This window comes from Mixophyes fleayi, chromosome 9 (assembly GCF_038048845.1).
Source record: "Mixophyes fleayi isolate aMixFle1 chromosome 9, aMixFle1.hap1, whole genome shotgun sequence".
Lineage (NCBI taxonomy): Eukaryota > Metazoa > Chordata > Amphibia > Anura > Limnodynastidae > Mixophyes > Mixophyes fleayi.
Window position 1 is genome coordinate 94,358,783 of NC_134410.1, and position 21,386 is coordinate 94,380,168.

The 21,386-nt window shown below is 39.7% G+C and overlaps 1 protein-coding gene across 2 annotated transcripts in view; it reads left to right on the forward strand.

Annotated features, from left to right (window-relative positions):
- The window catches only part of BRINP1 (BMP/retinoic acid inducible neural specific 1), a 236,140-nt gene that overhangs the window by 175,987 nt on the left and 38,767 nt on the right, over positions 1 to 21,386 (forward strand). The window lies entirely within an intron of this gene.

Below are 21,386 nucleotides of genomic sequence, written 5' to 3' on the forward strand. Positions count from 1 at the left end.
CTCAGCAAACACCTGTACAGTTTAAAAGAGAAACAATCCCTAGACAAGAGTAATAAACTACTGAACCACTGCTTGGACATAGTTTTGTTATATTGCATGCTTGGTAGAGTCAAGCACTAGAAACAACTGCTGTTAAATTTGCATGTCACTTGGGGGCATATTTACTAAACTGTGGGTTTGAAAAAGTGGAGAAGTTGCCTAAAGCAACCAATCAGATTCTAGCTGTCAGTTTGTAGAATGCATTTGTAGAATGCACCAAATAAATGACAGCTATAATCTGACTGGCTGCTATAGGCAACATCTCCACTTTTTCAAACTCGCAGTTTAGTAAATATACCCCTTGATGATATCTCAACCACTGGATTTACCATTGTTATTAATGACCAGATTCCACTCATTTGCTGAATTTACTAATGCTGGATTCAGTTATATAGTTTCTTCCATATGGATAGAGGATTGAGCAAAATTCATTTACTATGTGCATCTTCAATCATGGCATCAGATAATATAGAATATGAATAAAGAAGTTGATTATATTGTGAATGCAGAACATAGATCTAGGGGGTATATTTACTAAACTGTGGGTTTGAAAAAGTGGCGATGTTACCTATAGCCACCAATCAGATTCTAGTTATCATTTATTTAGTACAGTCTACAAAATGACAGCTAGATTGTGATTGGTGGCTATAGGCAACATCTCCCCTTTTTAAACCCTCAGTTTAGTAAAGATACCATTTAAAAAGAAAATGTGCGTATTTTGTACTGGATGCGTTAAAGTTGTGCTTTGTGGCACTACAGCATGTGGTGGAATGAGGGAATGATGAAACTTAGCAGGGTTTTTTTCAATTACTTAAAGCTTACTGTGTTATTTGGATTGCTGTGCGAATAATGTCTTGTTTTGGCCTGGTTGTATATCTGTATTTTTATAAGACATATTCCAAAAATCAATAAGTCAATTAAGTGAAAGAGTAAAACATGTAAACATGTATTTGTGCCTATAAAAAAAAACAGAGAAGATGGACCAACCTAATTATTCTCTGTTATAAAAAGAATCGTATTTCAAATATTGCCTAGGTTCTACTAACACTAGGGATAAGAAAGTGTCATGAAGTTATGTGTGAAGAAATATACTCAGTCAATATTTAATTTGTCACTTAAAATATTACAAACTCTCTGGTTCAATCAAAAATGTATTTATTAAAAGAAGAGTTCTTTAAAATGTGCATTTGTTATATATGTTATTTTATTACATATTTATATTTTTTAATATAATGATTGAGTCGAAAAATATATTTTCAATGACGTTCAAGAAATTAATATATTGAATAATGAATAAACTATGAATAAACTTACCACAATAAACAACATCCAAAAGGACCCAAATCTGGAAAATTGTAAGCACTAATGGATTGTTTTACTAATTTCTGTTTACTACAATTCTGCGTATGTCTTTAGGAGGTAACAAATTGTGTTTACTGGTAACCTTTATTTTGACAATATTCATGAACCTATTGAACATTCGTTGCATAAATTTTGCAACAATTGAGAAAATAAATATAACTAATAACCATTTGTGCATTTTATATCTGTTCTGTGTTTTGTTTTTTTTTTTTAAATATATTTTTATTCAGATTTTTGTCAAGTATAAATGGTACAGTATTTGGTATGCTCAAAAACAAAAAATTCATAACAATATTAACAACAATAGTTTGCAAAACAGGTGAGGCATAGAACTCGGAACCACCACAAACGTAATGGTCCGCAGGATTAGTAAAATGCAAATAAACGAGAGTCAAGAGATATGGTTATGAGATATCCGTAGTACCATGAGGGGGAGAGGGAGAGGAAATAGAGGAAGAGAAACATAGGGGGGAGGCAGTTTGGGAGGGGGGGGAAGGAAGGAATGTTAGTAAGGGGAAAAGCAAAGAAGAAGGAGAAAGGGGAGGCAGAACCTAGCAAGACTTAGCTCAGACAATTACCAAGGAAACATTATTTTCATTTTTTAAGAAGGGGAAGGTGTAGCAGAGAAGTAATCTTGCCACCTGTGCCATGTGGAGAGAAATTTGTAAGGGCGATCATTAGCTACACTAGTCATGTGCTCTAGATTGTGTATTTGCCAAACACTTTGAATTAGTTCCAAAACAGAAGGGCTCTCTGATTGTTTCCATTTCTTGGCTATTAAGCATCTGGCTGCGGTCAGGATATGGCCCGGGAGTGACCACATAGTTTTGTGGGTGTCGGGGGGTAGTCGAGGGAGGAGAAAGTATGAAAGATGGAATGGAGATCTTAGATTTGACACTTTATAAATAAGGTCAGCTACCGCTTTCCAGAAGGGGATGATTTTTGGGCAGCTCCACCAGATGTGGGACAGGGAGCCACGCTGGCCACAGCAGAGGTCCGAAGATGCCGGATAGATTGTTTTCAGTCTGGAAGGGACTAAATACCACCGGAATAATAGTTTGTAGGAGTTTTCTTTAACGGTAGTACAGATGGAGGATTTGGCCACTGCCTCGCGTATCTCAGTCCATTCCTCAGGATCCAGAGACTCGGCCATCTCCACCTCCCAGCGAAGCTCATGAGTCTCCTTGTCAGGCAGATTATGATTCATTAGTAGAGAATAGAAGGTAGATATCAAACCTTTAGAAGACGTTTTGTTTTTACAGAAGGTTTCTAGGGGGGAGCGATTGTGAGGAGCACGAGGGTCTATTAAGGAGGAGAAAATGTGACGAATTTGAAGATATTGGTAAAACACGGAGGACGAGAGATGGAAACGCTTACGAAGATCAGCAAAGGTCGGAAAAAAACCCATTGGGACAATATCGGAAAGAAACAAAATATTCTGTTTTGTCCATTGGGAGAAAGATTTTGGGTTGACCCCTGGAGGGAAAGAGGGGTTATGCCAAAGAGGGAACATCCGCTTGGGGTTAGACAAGAGTTTAAAAGTGCGGGTGCTATATCTCCAAATTTCAATAGAGAAGCGAACTGTAGGGGGGAGGGAGTGCAGGGGAGGAAGGTCCTTAGGGTCTAACCAGAACAAAATGCTGGGAGATAGCATCTGGAGGAGGTCAGCCTCTGTGTCGACCCAAAGCCTAGTTTGGGGGGGAGAATGAGAAAGAACGGCTTGGGTGAGGTGTGATGCCAGGTAGTATTTATGGAGGCATGGTAGCCCCAAACCACCATTCCGGGCGTGACGAAAGAGAACTTTGAGACGAACTCTAGGACGACGGCCGGACCATATAAATTGTGAGATACTTGCCTGGAGATCTTTCAGAAAGAGTGATGGGACGCGTACAGGGAGAGTCTGGAAAAGGTAAAGAATCCTTGGTAAAATATTCATCTTAACTGAAGCCACTCTACCAATCCAAGAAATATACCTTGGGGACCAGGACTTAAGATCGCGCTTCAGGGCGGCTACTAGTGGGGGAAAGTTGGCCAAAAATAGACGATCATATGTTTTGGTGAGATTGACACCTAGGTATTTAATGTGATGGGGTTGCCAGTGAAATTTAAAGGTGTCTTGTAAGTGAGTTTGGGTGTTCGGTTGGAGATTAAGGGCTAAGGCTTCAGTCTTATCGGAGTTGATTTTAAAGTTTGAAAGGAGACCGTACTCGTTAATTTCAGCAAAAACAGACGGGACAGAGACATGAGGGTTTGTAAGAGTTAGAAGGACGTCGTCTGCATACAGCGCTAGTTTCGCCGATCTTAAACCTGTGGAAATGCCGGATATATTAGGGTTGAGGTGAATCCTGGAGGCCAGAGGTTCCATCATTAGGGCAAAGAGGAGGGGAGAGAGGGGGCATCCCTGTCTGGTACCATTCCGAATTGAGAAAGCCGCAGAAGCACATCCGTTAGCCAGGACCGTTGCTGAGGGGTTGAAGTAGAGAGAGGCAATTCCATTGAGGAAGGGACCTTGAATGTTTGATGCTTTGAGAACCTCGCGCATGAAAGGCCATGAAACCCGGTCAAAGGCTTTTTCAGCGTCAAGCGCGAGCACCAGAGCCGGGGTTTTGAGTTTATTTGAAGCATGGATTAAGTTGATGACTTTTCTTGTGTTATCGGCTGCCTGGCGGTTGGGAATGAAACCCACCTGGTCAGGGTGGACCAAGCAGGGGATCACACCGGCCAAGCGGTTTGCCAAAATCTTAGCGAAGAGTTTCAAATCAGTATTTAGTAATGATATTGGGCGATAACTTGCACACAGGCTAGGATCCTTACCCTCCTTCGGGATCACCACTATATTGGCTCTGGTGGTGGCGCTGTCAAACTTTTGGCCCTTGAGGATCGAGTTAAAAAGATCTAGGAGCATGGGTGAAAGGACAGGGAGCAACTTTTTGTAATATATGGCCGTGAGACCATCCGGGCCCGGGGCGGAGGTATTTCTCAGAGATTTGACCGTAAGTTTCAATTCGTCCGCAGATATATCTTGACTAAGTAAGGTAGACTGGGATACGCTTAGGGCTGGTAGACCACAAGTATTTAAGAACGTTTTAATGCGAAATCTGAGGTCTCTAGGGGGGGGAGCATCAGATTGAAGGTCGTACAGTTTGGAGTAAAATTCCTGGAACCGGTTAGCTATTTTTTGTGGATCAAATTGCTTACAGGAGGAGGCGTCTAGAATATGAATAATTCTGTTGCGAGTCCGTTTAGTACGTAAACTACGGGCCAAGAGGGCGTCAGCTTTATTTCCTTTCTCGTACAATCTTTGGCGGAGCCATTTCAGGGTATTGGCTGCTTTAGTGGACAAGAGTTGCTGTAACTGAGCTTTTACAGCTAGGATTCTGAGATAAGTTTTGGGTAGCGTTGATGCTTCTTGGTGAGGGAGAGAAGTTCAGATTCGAAACCTTGAATCCGAGCTAAGTGAACTTTTTTCTGGGCTGATGACATGCTAATTAAGAGGCCTCGGATAGTGGCTTTATGTGCCTCCCATATAACAGAGTGCGAGATATCCGGGGAGGAGTTGAAGTTCTTGAATTCCTCGATTGACTGAGACACTTTCTGTAAGTTTTCCGGTTTGGTGACAAGGGTGTCATGCATGCGCCAGGATCGATGAGGGCGGACTGCGGGAAGGATATCGACATTAAGAGAGACCGCAGCGTGATCTGACCAGATAACTGGGATTATATCTGAAGAGCGCAGGGAGGAGGTAGAAGATTTATCTGTGAAAATCATGTCAATGCGTGTATGGACGTTGTGGGGGACGGAGAAATGTGTGTATGCACGAGCAGAAGAGTTCAAGACCCGCCAAGAGTCATAGAGATCATACAGCTTTATTAGGGAGCAGAGATGACGAGAGTCTCTAGAGGTCCGCAAGGAGGAGGGTGACGGAGGAGAGCGGTCAAGCTTTGGATCCAACGTGACATTGAAGTCTCCACCCAGAATGACATGTCCCTTAGCTGACTGAAAAAGTTTAGCGAAGAAATCTGAAAAGAAGGATCCCTTTCCCACATTAGGAGCATAGAGAGTCGCTATGGTTATGGGCGTTTGTGAAATAGATCCAATCAGTATTGTATATCTGCCTTGGTCATCTGTTATTGTAGAATGTACAGTTAATGGAACTGACTGATGGACTAGGATAGCAGTACCGCTAGTTTTGCGAGGGGAGGTAGAATAAAATGCATGCGGAAAGGTTCTATTTGTAAGGCTTGGGTGCGAGTGTGTGAAATGTGTTTCCTGCAAGAGGACTATGTGAGCCTTCAGGCGTTTGAATTCTTGGAGCGCCATGGTGCGTTTCTGTGGGGCATTGAGACCGTTAACATTTAAAGATATTATCTTGATAGTCATGGAGGGTGTAAAGAAGGAAAGCTTAATGAGGTAAGTCTGCAAGCTAGACAAAGAGGGGGAATCAGAAAAGGTGTTAGTATGAAGGGGGAGGAAGGGGAAGGGAAGGGACCGGAGAAGGGGGTCCCAGACTCCGGTTTAAGCCTATGTGGAAGACACATCCTGTGTGTCAATGGGGTTCGTGGGGGTCGCGACTGGCAGTCCAAGTGACAGCCAAGGACCAGAACAAGCTAACAAAATTGTCAAGTTGAAAGGGGGGAAAGTATGGTGAACCTTGGGGAAGGGATCGTGATCTAAGGGGACATTTTAGGGATGATGCCATGTCCAAGGGGAGGCCCAAGACCTTTATCCTGAAACTCCCTACGGACAATGGCGTAGCATTTGAAAAGGCATAAAATCATGTCTAATATAATAAAGTGAAGTATGGGGGGGGCATACAGCGAAGTGGGCAACATCGCAAGAGTGGGTTAACGACTATAAACAATTGGGGAGGGTCTCTCGTCAGGTCAGGAAGAGATTAAATGTATGCGTTTTAGAGGATCAGGATTTGTATAGAGGAAAATCTAAGAATCGAGTGGACACAACAACAGTAACATGTTTTAAATCAACAGCGTCTACGAGGACTAACAACATCTCTAGAATAGTGGACATATCAAAAGGCAGTTATTGGGTAACAATAAGCTATCTAGAGTACCCTTGTCAAAATAATATAACTTAGGGAGGACTCACTGTGTAAACATGAGCTCCATATAACATCACACTGACGGGCTATTAAACAGACTTTTTTCAAAAGAGAAAACATTATTTGAAACATCAAACAAGAGTTATTGGAAACAATAGCATCAGGGTGTGTTAACTGACAGACTCAACAAAAAAAATAACAGTTACATAGATGAGTACTATTAAGTCGAGACCTCTGTGGAGAATCCGGGATCTAGATCCGCGTTGATTCGGGGGTCCGAAGAACCTGTATTGGAAAGCAGAGAGAGAGGGAGAGAAAAAAGAAAAAGCAACAGAAGCAAATCACACCAACATAGTTTGTTGAAAACGGGTAGCAGCCCGACGAGAAGACCCAAAAACGATTTAGGCTGTAGACCAAGTAGGTGAAGGGGCTCTTCGCGGAACGGAAGAGCTGTCTGTGGGCAGGGATGGAGAAGTCATCGGGATGCCCAGTTTCTCCAGCATAGAGAGACCTTCTTCATGAGTCTTAATCCTATGAGAGGAGCCATTATGAGTGACTTGGAGAGCAAAGGGAAAGCCCCATCGATATCGAATGCGATGATTTCTGAGGGCTTTCATGATGGTGATCAGGTTGCGACGTTTTCTTAAAGTTGAGGGAGCTAAATCCTGAAAAATCTGGATGTTATGACCAGAATAGGAAACAGCTGGAGTATTGCGTGTCGCAGCGATGAATTGATCTTTGACAGTGTAGTAGTGGAATTTCATCACCACGTCTCTGGGTGGTTGGTCTGCGGGAGGTTTGGCCCGGAGAGCTCTATGAGCACGGTCCAATAGAAAATCGGAGGAAGGAGTGTCAGGAAGGCATTGACGGAGAAGGCCCTCCAAGTATTTAGGTAAAGCCTCAGTGTCGATGAGTTCTGGAATATTCTTAAGGCGGACGTTGTTGCGTCTTGTACGATTCTCAACATCCTCATTGTGATCTTGCATGTCTGATATTGTTTGGCGCATTTCTGCGAGTTGCTGATCGACTGATTGTTGGTGAGAACAGACATCATCCACTTTGCGTTCTAAAGAATCTGTGCGATTGCCGAGCGCTAGGACTTCAGCTTTAATGTCCTGAATAACCGCTCTCATCTCGGCTTGTATGGTGGTTTGAATGATTTTTAATAGCTGTGGTGTGGAGCAAATTACATTAGAGGATTGAGATTCCTCATGGACCGAGATCGGCGATGACGGGGTTTCAGGTGTGGAGGAGCTCGCTTGCGTTTTGTCCTTGCGGGCAAACATGGCCGCCTGGGCAGCTTTTTTGGTTTGTGAGACATGACACGAGAAATAGAATAGGAGAAGCACTGCAACCCAACTGTAGAGTAATATGGACAATGCAAGATGCTAGCGAAAAGTCCCCAAGGTTCAAGGGTAGAGACTAGTTACTCCATGGTGAAAGGGGATTTTCTGTTTTGTTTTTTCTTTTCCCTTTCCTCCCTTTTTCTTTTTTTTTTCTTTTTCTTTTCTTCCTTTTTTTTTCCCTTTTGTCTTTCTTTTTCTCCCTTTTTTTTTTCTTTTTCTCTTTTTCTTCTTTTCTTTTTTTTTCTCTTTCCCTTTCTCTTTTTCTTTTTTTTTTTTCCCTTCTTTCCTTTTTTCTTCCTTCCCTCCCTTTTCTAAAAAAAAAAAAAAAAAAAAAAACCAACCAAAGGAAAGTAGGACTTGAGATTATCAATAAGCAGTTAAGTGCTATGTATCGGCACTAGATGGCATTAGGGGAATCAGAAACGTTGACTAAAACCTATTAGACCAGGGCTGTGAGCTGAAAACTCTGGTTACTAGGTGGCAGGAGGGTACCAGAAAGGGCTTGCAGAAAGAACAATGAAAACTATGGCCACAAGATGGCAGCACCTCCTATGAAGTTGCAGCAATTTTTAAGTGAGGGTGAAAAAAAAACAAAAAAAAAAACTTGGAACTGTGAGCCTGCTACGCAAAGGTTGCACTTATATGTAGAAATTTGATAGGTATAAGTCCTTAGCAGCTCACCTGTGGTCTTATTGAGATGCAGGCTCCGGATCAGTTTACAGGAGTTTTTCCCTGTTCCAACGACTGGCCAGGCGCTGTGCTGATGGCCCCTTCAGGAGGGCACAGTGACCCCAGGAGATGTGGCTGGAGGCTGCAGTCAGAGATGATGGATGGGCAGCTTACTCGGAGGCTCTCACTCTCTTTAAGTCACCGCCTCTCGGGTGTTGATATAGAAGGCGCCCGTGAGCGGATGCAGCCCTGCCCTCACAACGCTGAAGCCAGGCAACAGCGGTAATTGCCGTGTGGGGGGTAGTGCAGCTGGGAACACTCGCAGACTCTCTTTGTCTACCTAAACTCCTCACCGCTGTCCTGACCCATCCAGTGCTGCAGCCAGGAACGGATAACGTTGTATGGAGACTTGAGCACTGCTCTCTCTTCGCGCCAAAAAGGACGGAGTGGAGGATCAGGGGGGAATATTAAGCTCCAAGAGTAAGAAACTCATACAAAAGACTATGTCGGGGAAGCAGCGCTTTTGCCTCTATCCACTGGTGGAAGGTGAGAATAGATCTGAGCAGCTGTAATGGTAGGTGACGATGGGAAAAGTTTTCAGCAGACGGAGCCTCTAGAAAACTTGACCGGCCATCTTGGCTGTCAGGCCACGCCCCCTGTTCTGTGTTTTTTAAGAAATTCATAGGGGCATATTCAATTCTCGGCGGAAACGCCGAAAATCTTGTGGTCCGCGCACGATTACCGTTATTACGGTAATCGTATGCGGAAAAACCGTTAATACGGTAATTTTCTGGCTGGATTTCAGCTCACAGCTCCCTGAGCCGCGAGCTGAAATCCAGCTAACTATTACCGTATTAACGGTAATAGTTTTTCCTGCGGCACGGAAAAAAAAGAATTGAATTTGCCCCATATAGTGAAACCCTGACAGACTTATTTGAGATACATTATGAAATGATCCCTTTCATACAATACAGTTGAGCAATGTGGAGTTATTTCATAGCTGTCACAGACCAACGTATCCAGGAAAAAATGTCTCATTCCCTTGTTCAGGACTCCTGTTGCAGTGTCCATATTGCACACATTTTAATTCAAATTGTGCCACATGGACACTGCAACAGTTCTATGGAAGTCACAAGTACACATGAACATTTGATAAATTACGACATAAATTCAGTGTCATTGTTCCCAGCTGTGGTGATGAGGAGGCAGGTGAACAAATTACCAGGGGCCCTGTTTTTCTATAAATATTCAGTCTTTTTCCAAAATAAATCCCTATATCTTCTAAAAACAAAATCAAATTTGCTTCAGTAAAATTAGAAATTAGAAAGTAATTCTTAGCAGATAGGACTCAGCACAAAACCATGAAAAGTAATTTATCAAAGAAATCTGACTTTTTATCTGAAATTCCTGATTTTTAACTTCAAACTTCAGTTTTGTTATATTTACATCTCTCAGTTGTGAGTTTATCTCAGAATTATGACTAGGAGCTTTCCTACTACCATTGTAATAGGTAACAGCAATACATATTTGCTCTTTTGTGGCATATTTTCAATCTGCTTTTAATAGGAGCCATACATTTTGATTCATGTCATTGCATGGGGTGTAGATAATGCTACTTAAGATTTCAGCTTTCTTGTCAGCCATCAACCCTCAAATTACTTGACTAACTGATGTCTGGAAATACAATCTTTCCCTAGCTCCTAACACAAACATTACATTGAGGTTGTTCTTGAAGGAGGTGTATGTATGCAACATCTAAGCCCTACTCTGAACCTGAAAATCTGTTCATCTTCCCATGATAGCACAATGGTTTCAGGTGTAGTCAAAGGTTATTTATAGCATATGTGGCATATCAGCTAGAACAATGTACACGGTACATGTCCCAGAAATGCCTTTGATACAAGATTTGGAAGAATTAGTTGTTTTGATGCTTATGGCAAATCTTGCTCCAGCAAGGTTTTAACCATTTAGGGCCTCATTTAGAGTCTGACGCAAAGTCCGTCTAAGACGTGTAGGAGTGGGAGTGTGCCGCAGCTTGGTAGGGTATTACAAGTGGCATGCAACCCCAGTTGTATCCCACTCGTAATACCCTACCGAGCTGCGAGCAGTTCGTGCAATTAGCTAACTACTTGCGCCACCTAATTCCTGCTGCACATTTGTAGCCCTTTTTTGATGTGTGTTGCGTCTGCGCCGTACTGCGTGTAGGATTTGCTTAAGGGGTCACACCTTCACAATTCCGTGTTCCGCCCTTTTCCTCGTAGTAAGCCGCAAGCTGTCGCAAGTGTAAATTGCGTCCAAGATGCAGGCGGATATGGTGCTTGCTACACACGTGTGATAGTGTTTTTTTGGTCGATGCGCCTAAAACGGACTTTGCGTCAACTCTAAATGAGGCCCTTAAAGTCTTGTTATTGATTTGTGATGATGATGATGATGATGAAGAACAAATAGAAACTAGTGGTGACATCAGTGATGTGGATGGGGTATAATGCTTTGTGGAGGAAAATGTAAGTAGTTTGAGGCTGAATAAAACATGATAGTACCAGATTCCATACCTTTTGTGGTGTTTGTGTAGGTGTCAACTTTAATAGTCATCAGTATACCAGACAGTGAGTTTTATATTGGCTCATCTCCTCTTATTCATTAGTGACCGGCAACCCTGCCACCCAGCTTAGAATTTTGTCCTTAAGGTTGTCCTCTTGTGCAAGTCATTAACTATTTATATAAAAGGTGACCACCTTTTTGGCTCCATAGAATTTAGCCATGTGGCATTTTTTCATCTGTTGGTGGAAGCAACTTTCTTGGACAGGTATGTGGAAACGACATTAATATGGCATAACAGTGTCTGCATTTGCCACCACTGGCCAGTCAAATTCCCCCCAAAAAACAGGTGTCCAAAAGCAGTATGAGAGGCTAATTTTTAATTTAAGATGAATAGCAATTGGAAATCAAACTTGTTCTGCTGCACCCTCCAAGGACAAAAATAATAAATCTAACAATTTTAGTGCTGGTAAACACTAGCGTTGTATATTTTAAACAGCACCACAACTTTATGTGTTACATCCATTCAGATTCCATTTTTTAACTTTATATAAATGTATAGGCCGATGATGTAGAAACACCATATTATATGACCATATCTCACCCCTTTTAACTTCTGAAAAACAGGAGATGATATTGCTGAAGAAAATAGTGGTGTCTCTGCATACATGTAATGGAATTTATTCAATTTTAATACACATCTTTAGGGGCAGTATGAAGAGGGAGCACTTTTGGAGGAAAAATGGATTTTTAGCAGAGTAATAAAAGCAGATTTTTATTTTTAATTAAATTTATTGGCATTATATAAAGTAAAATGTGTTGTCACCACCCCTGCAACCTTCCTTTGGCAAAGGAGCAGGCTGGAGTTAATTTAACATTTTTATGATAAAGAACCGGGAATGAGGAGGATGATAAACCAATTAGAGGAAAATTTGACACTTGCCACTTAGCTTTTAGAAATCTACATTCCTTTATAAACATTAATAAAGGCCGTCAAATCCTCTCTCGTTTGTATCGTATATTTAAACAAAATGGGCCCGATTCATCAAGGCAGACATTCTGAGCGCAGCCTGCGTTCAATATTATACGCACATATTTAGGCTTTGAGCACTACCGGGTTCATCAAGGCACAGATCTCAAGATACGTGTGCTTCTGAAATCGGGGACAGGTCTGTTGTGCTCAACTACACAAGGCAGGATATGTTCAATACCTATGTGGATTATAAATTCACAAAAGAACACACAGAAAAATAAAGAAACCTTATATTAATGTCATGTTAATAATAAATGCATTAATGATAACGCAGTTAAGAAAAGGTTTTTTTTTTTTTTTTTTAAAAATGTCCCCATGAAATGCATGTATTAGAATGTTGTTAATGTCTACCGAACATAAAATACATTTTTACAGATGCTCCTGATTGCAAACACATGTTTTAGCGTTCATACAAGACTGACATCAATACTGATCAGGACACAGACAGCTGGATTTGGACGTGGCTGCGTACACTTGAGTTTGCCACGCCTCTGCTGTAAAATGACCACAGCAAAACGCCTCTTCCTTGCCCACTTCTCATCCTGAAACCATAGGCTTTACTAGGTGTCCTTTGCACATGAAGACACAGCAGACAGGGCTGTGCTAACAGACGTATCTCTCAGCTCTGGGTATGCGCAGATTAATTTTGCGGGCGATATGCTCAAAAACGGCAGATGAGTGCCTTAATGAATCTGGCCCAATATGATTTGATAGTAATGGTCAATGTGTGTCTCTTTTATTTCACTAGAGCAACACTGTGGGCCTGTTGCAGAGTAGAATACAACTTGGGTGTAATTTACCTTAGGCTGGTGCACATAATGTGGGTCTAAAAGGCATATCTGCTTCTGTCAGCTCACAATTCCATGAACATGCCCTCATTTTATTCTGACTATGTTAGAACGCCTTTTTCCTCCTCCAGCACACCTCTGCAGAAACTAGCTTTCACACGTGTGGATGTGTGCAACTCTGCATAGGTATAAGTACTTGTAGGATTTTTTGTGGACGTACACAGAGCGAAATCACGCAATTTACTCTATGCACATAGGTGAACATTCAACTCTAGAACATGTCACGTGTCGCAGCTTTTCCAACTTCTTTTGCTTTTCTAATGTCATTTCACAATTTTTAGTAAGTTTATTTCTTAATTCCTTTCACCAACCTCTATCATTTTACCCTCTCTGATCTTTCAGTTTTATTCTGCTCTTTTGGTTAACTTACCTCTACTCAACCCCCTCACTAGCGCCACTTGCCAATTGTGGTTCCCTTGTCATTTCTCTGTTTCATTATGTTTGCTTCTTATATCCAAATTCCTACCCCAGGTGGCCCCTGTTTGCTTCACCTCTGAGTCTGCATTATCTGAATCTGTCTTCTCTGCATCTCCAGGGGCTGATGGAAGCCAGCAACCTCATAATCTTTAGGCATGTCATAAACAGAGCTGGGGCAGTCAATTCATTCTGTTGTATGATGTAGTTGCTGTTGGAATGAGATAAATAAAGGTCAAATTTCAGTGGAAAAATATTGGGCCTGATTCATTAAGGAAAGGAAAGCAAAAAAAATGAGTAACTTTGAACCTTGGCAAAACCATGTTGTATTGGAGGGGGGAGGTAAATTTAAAATGTCAGGACAGATTTGCAGTTGGAGAAGGGCATGTTGTAGATCAACTTTAACTTTCAGTGTACAAATAAGCTATCAAGTATTTGTGTGCTACATGAAAAAACAGCCAGTATGTAACTTATGTGCAAAATAATAAAGTAATTTGTATCCCTTGCATTGTAACATAGTTTTGTCTAGGAGAAAACTCTCTCATTATTTTGCCTTTCCTTAATGAATCAGGCCCATTGTGTCCAAATGTGCAATGAGGCGAAAATTTTGAAAATTTCTAACTGGATCATATTGGATAGTGTTTCTGCATGGAATTATGAGTTGCAGGCTACTTGTATTGTATTTAGTGGTAGATCTACTGCATTTGTTGAAGGTGGAAGACTTTTCCTGGGTGATATCCATCAATCAGGACAAAAGATTAGACCCTTACTTGAACAAGAATTGGATTATAGTGCTTGGCTTTCTTCCATGCTGAATGTACAATACTAATATGTAAATAATGTATTAGTTTAGTTTTTTGACTGAACTATACTAATACATGTCCTATTGAATTCTCTGTTGGTCTGGGCTGCATTTGTTAGTAGAAACAAAAGTATTTGAAAATGTCAGTAGTAGTAGTATTTTGCAATACACATTTTATCCATATACAAATTTTATGTTTTTTTAATTAATTTCTCATTTGTTTATTCCAAGAAATGTATTTGAAATCATGTAATCATGCCTTGTTTTTCTTGTGTCCATTTTTGTGGATTTACTCTGCTGATCTGTGTAATTTAATGTTTGCCAAGACAGAATCATTTATAATACGTTTAGCTAAAGGGCTCATGGTATCATACTGGATTTTCCAAGATAAAGTAATTTTGATTGCTATGCTTTATACTGTCCACATAGCAATTCAATCTTTTTTCCATTTCACATCAAATTTGTGATGTCTTTAATTTCAATAGAATTTGTGACATCTATTGTGATTGTGACATCTAGCTAAGCTTTTTGAGTCGAGCTAGCTTCTATTGTAATAATTTTTCTTTGCTCTTATGTGCTCTTATGTACTTGTGTATTAAATTTTTGAAATTGTATGAACATCACATTTATAAAGCAGTTTTCACATATTTTGGATTGATTTGGGCCCAGCCAAGTAAAGCTCACAATAGGGTCTGCTTTTAGCGCAACAACGACAAGGATGACAACACTTTCCCCGACACAACAATTCTGAATCTGTCAGTGACGACAGACTGGGAAGACCGAATGTATGGAAAACAGACCTGCAAAGTACCAGAGAAATGATCTTGCCAGCACCCGAAAATGACGCCCTTTACTATTTTTTCTGCTCTTAAGGGGGTAATGCAAGGAGGTGCTGGCTGATCAATGTAGAAGCCTTGGTAAAAAATAATTGAACAGCCAGCGCCTCCTTGCAATACACCCTTAAGGGCAGGAATACTAGTAACGGCCTTCAAAATAATGTCATTTTCGGGTGCTGGCATGATCATTCGTCTGGTATGTTGCAGGTCTGTTTTTCATACATTTGGTCTTCCCAGTCTGTCGTCATTAACAGTTTCGGACCTGTCATGTCGGGGAAAGTGCTATTGTCCTTGTTGTTGTCGCGCTAAAGACTAGCACTGTTTAAGACTCCATGTACAGAACTGTAAGCCATATATTGTAATGGGCAAAGTCTTTTAGTCCTACACGGAGGCTCACTGAATTAATTCTGGTTAACCCTAATAATTTTCTGCAATTATATAGTTCTTTACCATTGTAAAAAATAGTATACAAGCCCTATGTTATATAATGTTGCCCTAGTAAACAACTCTGATACAGTACTCAAATTAATCAAATTTAAGAAACAACAACATGGTATGAACACGTAAGTTAAATAAATAACAAGCTGGATGTTTGAACATTATTTTATGTAGAGGGTCATGTGACAAAACAATCTTCCTGCATCAGTCTCATAGTCTCATAGGAGACTCACTTCACTACTATGTTCTTTTTGCATTGTATTTTAGCTTATTGTTTGTGGCTTCCTGCTTGTCCTCCTTTCCCTCCTCACATCATGACACCAGAGAGAATTTACAACGCAAGGTTTTTGTCACTCCGCAAAAAGATGTACATTTTATGAGTTCAGGGTGGGTGGTCTTTTTGGGTTCATCCTATATTTTTATTGGGTCCCATTTTGTTTGTTCATTGTAAACTTAGGCAGAGAAATATATTCCTAGGCATGCTTCGAGCAATGTAATAAAAAGTTTCACAAAAAATGCACCTGTAATAATAGTGGTGCTGGTGTCTCCCCACTCTCAGAATTCAGTTAAGCCATAAATAATGCTCAACTGAGCAGCATTTTAAGAGAAAGTTTTATTTGGTTAAAAGGATGGTTCTAAACTGGTGGGAGGTTGGACTTTTGATGCTATGTTTACAACTTTTACTGTGAGCCACTTCAGGTTTTTCTGCTTCTATGCACACATAAATACACTTCTAGTTTGCAGAAGAGTCTCCTGAGAGTGGAGAGTAGGTGTGTACTTTGGTGTGAGCTGGGCAGACCATTTAGGGGCAACAGTGCAAACCCAAGGTAAATTACCTCCACTGACCTACATAAGCCCTGTCCTCACTAATGTTGCATCATATATGGACAGGACAATGCCTTTCACATGATTGACATACTCATCTCCTTGGTCATCTATACCTGGAGGATATAAGATTAATAATACAAAGGATGTTGGGAAACATTTTTGAATACCTTGGAACAAAGAAGGAAAAACAAAAATGAAAAGGCATTTAATATTTTTTTAGTATCATTTAACAAAATAGAAAAAAAATCCACACATATCCAGGAAGACACAGGAAGTAAAGTAGACTGCACACAAAAATGGTCTTTAAAGAACACGAAGATGGAGACACAGAACAAATAGTGTTTCTTCCTCTTTTTGATAATATATCTATTTATATGAATTTGCACTTGTTATTATGGGTGCATACACGAATAATGGTGTCAAGAGGCATCTACTGGAGAGCAAGAATTTTCTTACTCTGATGATGAAAACTATGCTGAAAGCAAGCTAGCAATAGTATTGCACCTGTATCTGTAGACAAATGCAAAATTTTTATTTTATTTAATAGGGCAATATATTCTAATTAACTTCATTGGTTAATGACTGTGCATTTAAGGAAAAATACTTGTTTCAGATGTCTGCAAAGTCTTTTTGAGGTTCCAGTGATTGAACATTGCCTTTTGGGACATTTTATAAATCACACTTTATGTGGACATAAACCAATGTAATTAAAACATTAAAATATAGAAATGTGCTACTTGAAGTAAAGATAGCCACAAGTCTTCATTTAAGGATATTTGCGGGGAAAAAAGGGAAAGTTATAATTAATGAAGAAGCTGTTCCAGAAGTGATCGTAGGACTGTGGATCATCAGGTATACTGCATTGCAGAAAAGGCAGGTTTAAATGGACAAAGTAAGCTATCACACATATTGATCGGTAGGAAGAGTATAAAGAGAAATGACACAAAGACATATACCAAAACAAAAATCATGCACCCAAACAAAAAATAAGATAGCAAAGGCTAGAACACAGGCTGCACAACCATTGTGTTAAAACTGCCTGAACTGGTATTTAGTCAGTGATAACCCATTGGAATGCTTCAACCAATGTCCAATAAGCCCTGAAAAAGGCCATAGAGAAAGCCAAGCAAAATAAGCAATCCTCAAACACATCAACCACAACCACAGCAACAGCCCACATCCGCCTCAACAAAAGATCCCCATCAATATGCTGCCTTCTATCCTCTACCACCCGGGTAATCCTGGCCAAGCCTTTTAAAGCTTTGCAGACCAGAAAAGGCTTAATGACATCCTTGGCACCTCGTAACGGTAAAAAAAATTAGAAATACCTGCCAGGGTCGACACCATAGAGGCTTGAGACTTCTCAGAAGAAAAATCTTACCATATAAATGCCAATAAACACTGCTCCCTCAATATTCTCTGAGGCCACTCATTACTGAAACAATCCCATGCCATGCAGACCTCCCTATACTAAAGTTGGCCAATGCATTCCCAACCAGATCTTCTATGCCGGCTTTATAATCTGCTAAACCTAATGGGGGCATGACAACCACATCGTTAGTTACAAGTTCTAAAGCACAAAAGTTAGCCCAATCAAAGTGTAATAATGAATTAGCAATAATATTAACAGCTCCATGGACATGCCTAGCTTTAAAAACAATACTGAGACAAGAAATTTAGGACCAGAATCTAAGCAATCTAATCACAGGTGGGAATGAAGCCCTCTGATTATTAGTCGCCCAATCCACCCTCACACCAGAACATAATGCTCTTGCCCACCCCCCAAAAAAAACACAGTTCAACAGCCACAAGGATAAAAATGATAGTCTCTAGTGCTAACATAATAGACTTTCAAAAGATAAATAGAATAGTAAAAATAAATAGAACAACACCACAGCCACATAAAAACCTCTTTAAGTTATTGTGTACATAATGGTACCTTTTTACAAATAGGAAAAGTCAATGAATAAGAAAATGAATGAGTTCACGTAGCTTAGCTTTACAGGGTGATCCAACAGTGCAGGGTGGTTTCCACAATAAAATGCATTTGTGTCATGAACATGTGACATTCCTCCTTTGGTCGTTTCTAAGTGAGATGTCATATATATGTGCCAAATCCAAGGCCACTTAGTAAACCAAGGTGAATACACAATTTTGTGTTTTATAGTTTGTTACTTTCAAATTTGATTATTTGAATATGTCCCCCAAAGTTTTTAGGAGTTATCTTTCCCCCTCTATTGTTAGCATTTATGCATGTGTAAGCTGATCTTTAAATAAATACCTTGCACCCTTTACTATGGAAATGTCTGTCATTTTTCTAATAAAAAATGCACAATCATAATAGGCATGGAAATAATTAGTAGAGATGAGCAAATCCGAGATTTGGGTTCCGAAAAGATACAAAACTCGACTCAATTCTGCTCACCAAAATCGGAGGCAATACATAACTTCCATGAAAATTTGGATTCAAAACACTTGTTTTACAAGAAGTGCGTCATTGTATTTCCAATTTATGCTTTCCAAGCTGGAACGCAAACTGTGCATGTGATAGTGGAGGTGCGCTATTACACCTCCTTGGTACATGTCTCAGGTAATCACGGGGAATGCACACCTGGTAGACACGTCTCCCAATGACTCACCTAGGAATCACAGTGTTTGATTGTTATAGTGAAAACCTGTTTGTGTACTTTCGTTTTTAGCACTTTCAGTTTTGGCACTTCTGGTGCATGCGTTACAGGGTGGAATGCATATTGTTTGGAGTGCCTCATAGAGAATACAAGGGAGCCATTGCCGCATATATTTTGCAATGATATGCAAACGATCACCTTTTGATGAATCATGAGTTGCCAGCTGAAGATAAGCTGGGATTGCATAAGAAGTCAGCTAACCAATTGTTTTTAATATCTGTCTTTTCTGTTGTTCTATATAGTTATCTTGACAAAGGTCTAAATTTAATACTGTAGCGATGACTTATAATTTGAGATAGGCAGTTCAATTAAAAAAAAATAAGGCAGAAATAATTGTATCTTTTAGTAAACTTCCCTGTAGTTTTCCCGCTACTCTGTCACTAATTTTAGCCAGCCAGCTGGCTGCAGACTTTGGACAAAATTTGTAAAAATGTTGACTGTTGTGAAGAGATCATTAGAAAATAGACTGTAAAAGACTGTAAATGGATGCTAATGCTATAAATAGTAATATTACCAAAAACAGCTCAAAATAACATAATTTTACCTATTTTTCACAATTTTAAATTAAATCCAGATCCGAAATCAAAACCATTCAGAATTTTGGGGCAAGACCTGTGCAAAACCAAAACATGAACACATTTTGAAACCAAAACCACATCCAAAGACTAAACACGGGGTTCAGCGCACATCTCTAGTAATTAGGCAATTAATATATCAAGACCAAGTTGATTTCATAAGGTAGGCAATAAGTTCTAAATATTTAGATACATTAGTAATATGATAGTTTAATTTAACAGAAATGGAATTATAAAAGATAAGCCAACCTGATATGCAAGGGGATTTTGGAAGTGAAATTGCCTCTTCTATTGTCTTTTCAGACGATTTGGTAAAACTAAATCATTCTTATATTTGGGATATTTTATTAGTTTTAAGGATGCATGGCTTAAATGTAATATTATTACATTTCCCTAGTAAAATATGTTTTGCTGCATATGTGGATGTCGTAATCTGACTCAAATCTTCTTCAAAGTCTATGTTTATATGATTTTCAGTTTTTTTGCGTGGCCAGAGGTATTCATGAAGGACTGCCTTTAAATGTGTGTTTTGGGTTTTTTTTAAAAAGAAAATTGGCCTGTAGTATGTTGAATAAAAAAGAGAAATAAGGGCAGCAAATTCAATACATTTATTTTATAATTTAACATTAATAGCCTTGAAACATCATCTTTTTACAAAAAAAATAAATAAAAAATAAATTAATTTTTGTTTGTTTAAACTAGTAATGAAAGATTATACAATTGAATCACTGAGTGAGAAAACTATGGGCCCAAATTTCTGATGCATTCTGCAAACCAAATTGTGGAATAGTCACTTACCTTTAGTTTATGTGGCACACAACAAATGTGTGGATTTTCACCATATATTCTTGCAATAAAGCCTTTGGAAACAGTATTTAGCATGACCAATTTTGCAGAGATATACAGTCCGTCCACCAAACTCTATGTGCTGCACAATTCACTATGTCCCCAAACCCAGGGTAGCCCAACAATTAGTAGAGTTAACATTGGTAAGCAGTCTGCTCCCTATTGCAGTAAAAGAAAAGGGCAATGTTGCTAAAATATAATTTAAAAAAAGCTTAGATAAGAAAAAAATCTTTCACTCTAATAACAATGTTTCAACTAATATAACAATCTCCCGTCACCAAATGTACAGTTGGGGTCTAACCCAAGTATTTTTATAGGTAAACATGCTAAGCTTTTACAGGTTGAAGAGCGTTAAATCCTCCACCTCAAATAACGATATGGCTATAATTTGGTCACCGACATTTGCCCCAGTTGGTACATTTTTGCTTGCAAATTTCACTCTGGTATTGCCATTTAGTCCATTCCAATGGGATCACACATCCTACATTGCCAAACTTATGTGTACACCTAAACATCACATCCATATGTGCTTGTTGAACAATCTCATTCCAAAACCATCCCCATTAATATGAAGTTGGTCTTCCCCTTTGCTGCAATAACAGCTTACAATCTTCTGGGAAGTCTTTCCACTATATTTTGGAGATTGGCGTCACATCCATTCAGCCACAATAGCATTATTGAGGTTGGCACTTATGTTGGACAACAATTCCTGGCTCACAGACGGCGTTCCAAATCATCACAAAGGTGTTCAATGGGGTTAAAGGCAGGGCTCTGTGCAGGCCAGCCTAGTTCTTAAACTCTGGAAACCATTTTTGATAGAGATGTGCTCAGAACCCTGTGTTTTAGTTTTGAATGTGGTTTTGGTTTAAAAATGTCTTTGTGTTTTGAATTTGTTGCAGGTTTTGCCCCAAAATCATGAAAAGTTTTTGTTTTTGTTCAAAATTATGTGGTTTTGAGCTGTTTTTGCTCCTATATTACCATTTATAGCATTCATAGGGGGGAATTCAATTGCGTGCATTACTGTAGAAATTAATGTGGACTGCGCACTATTACCGTTATTGTGGTA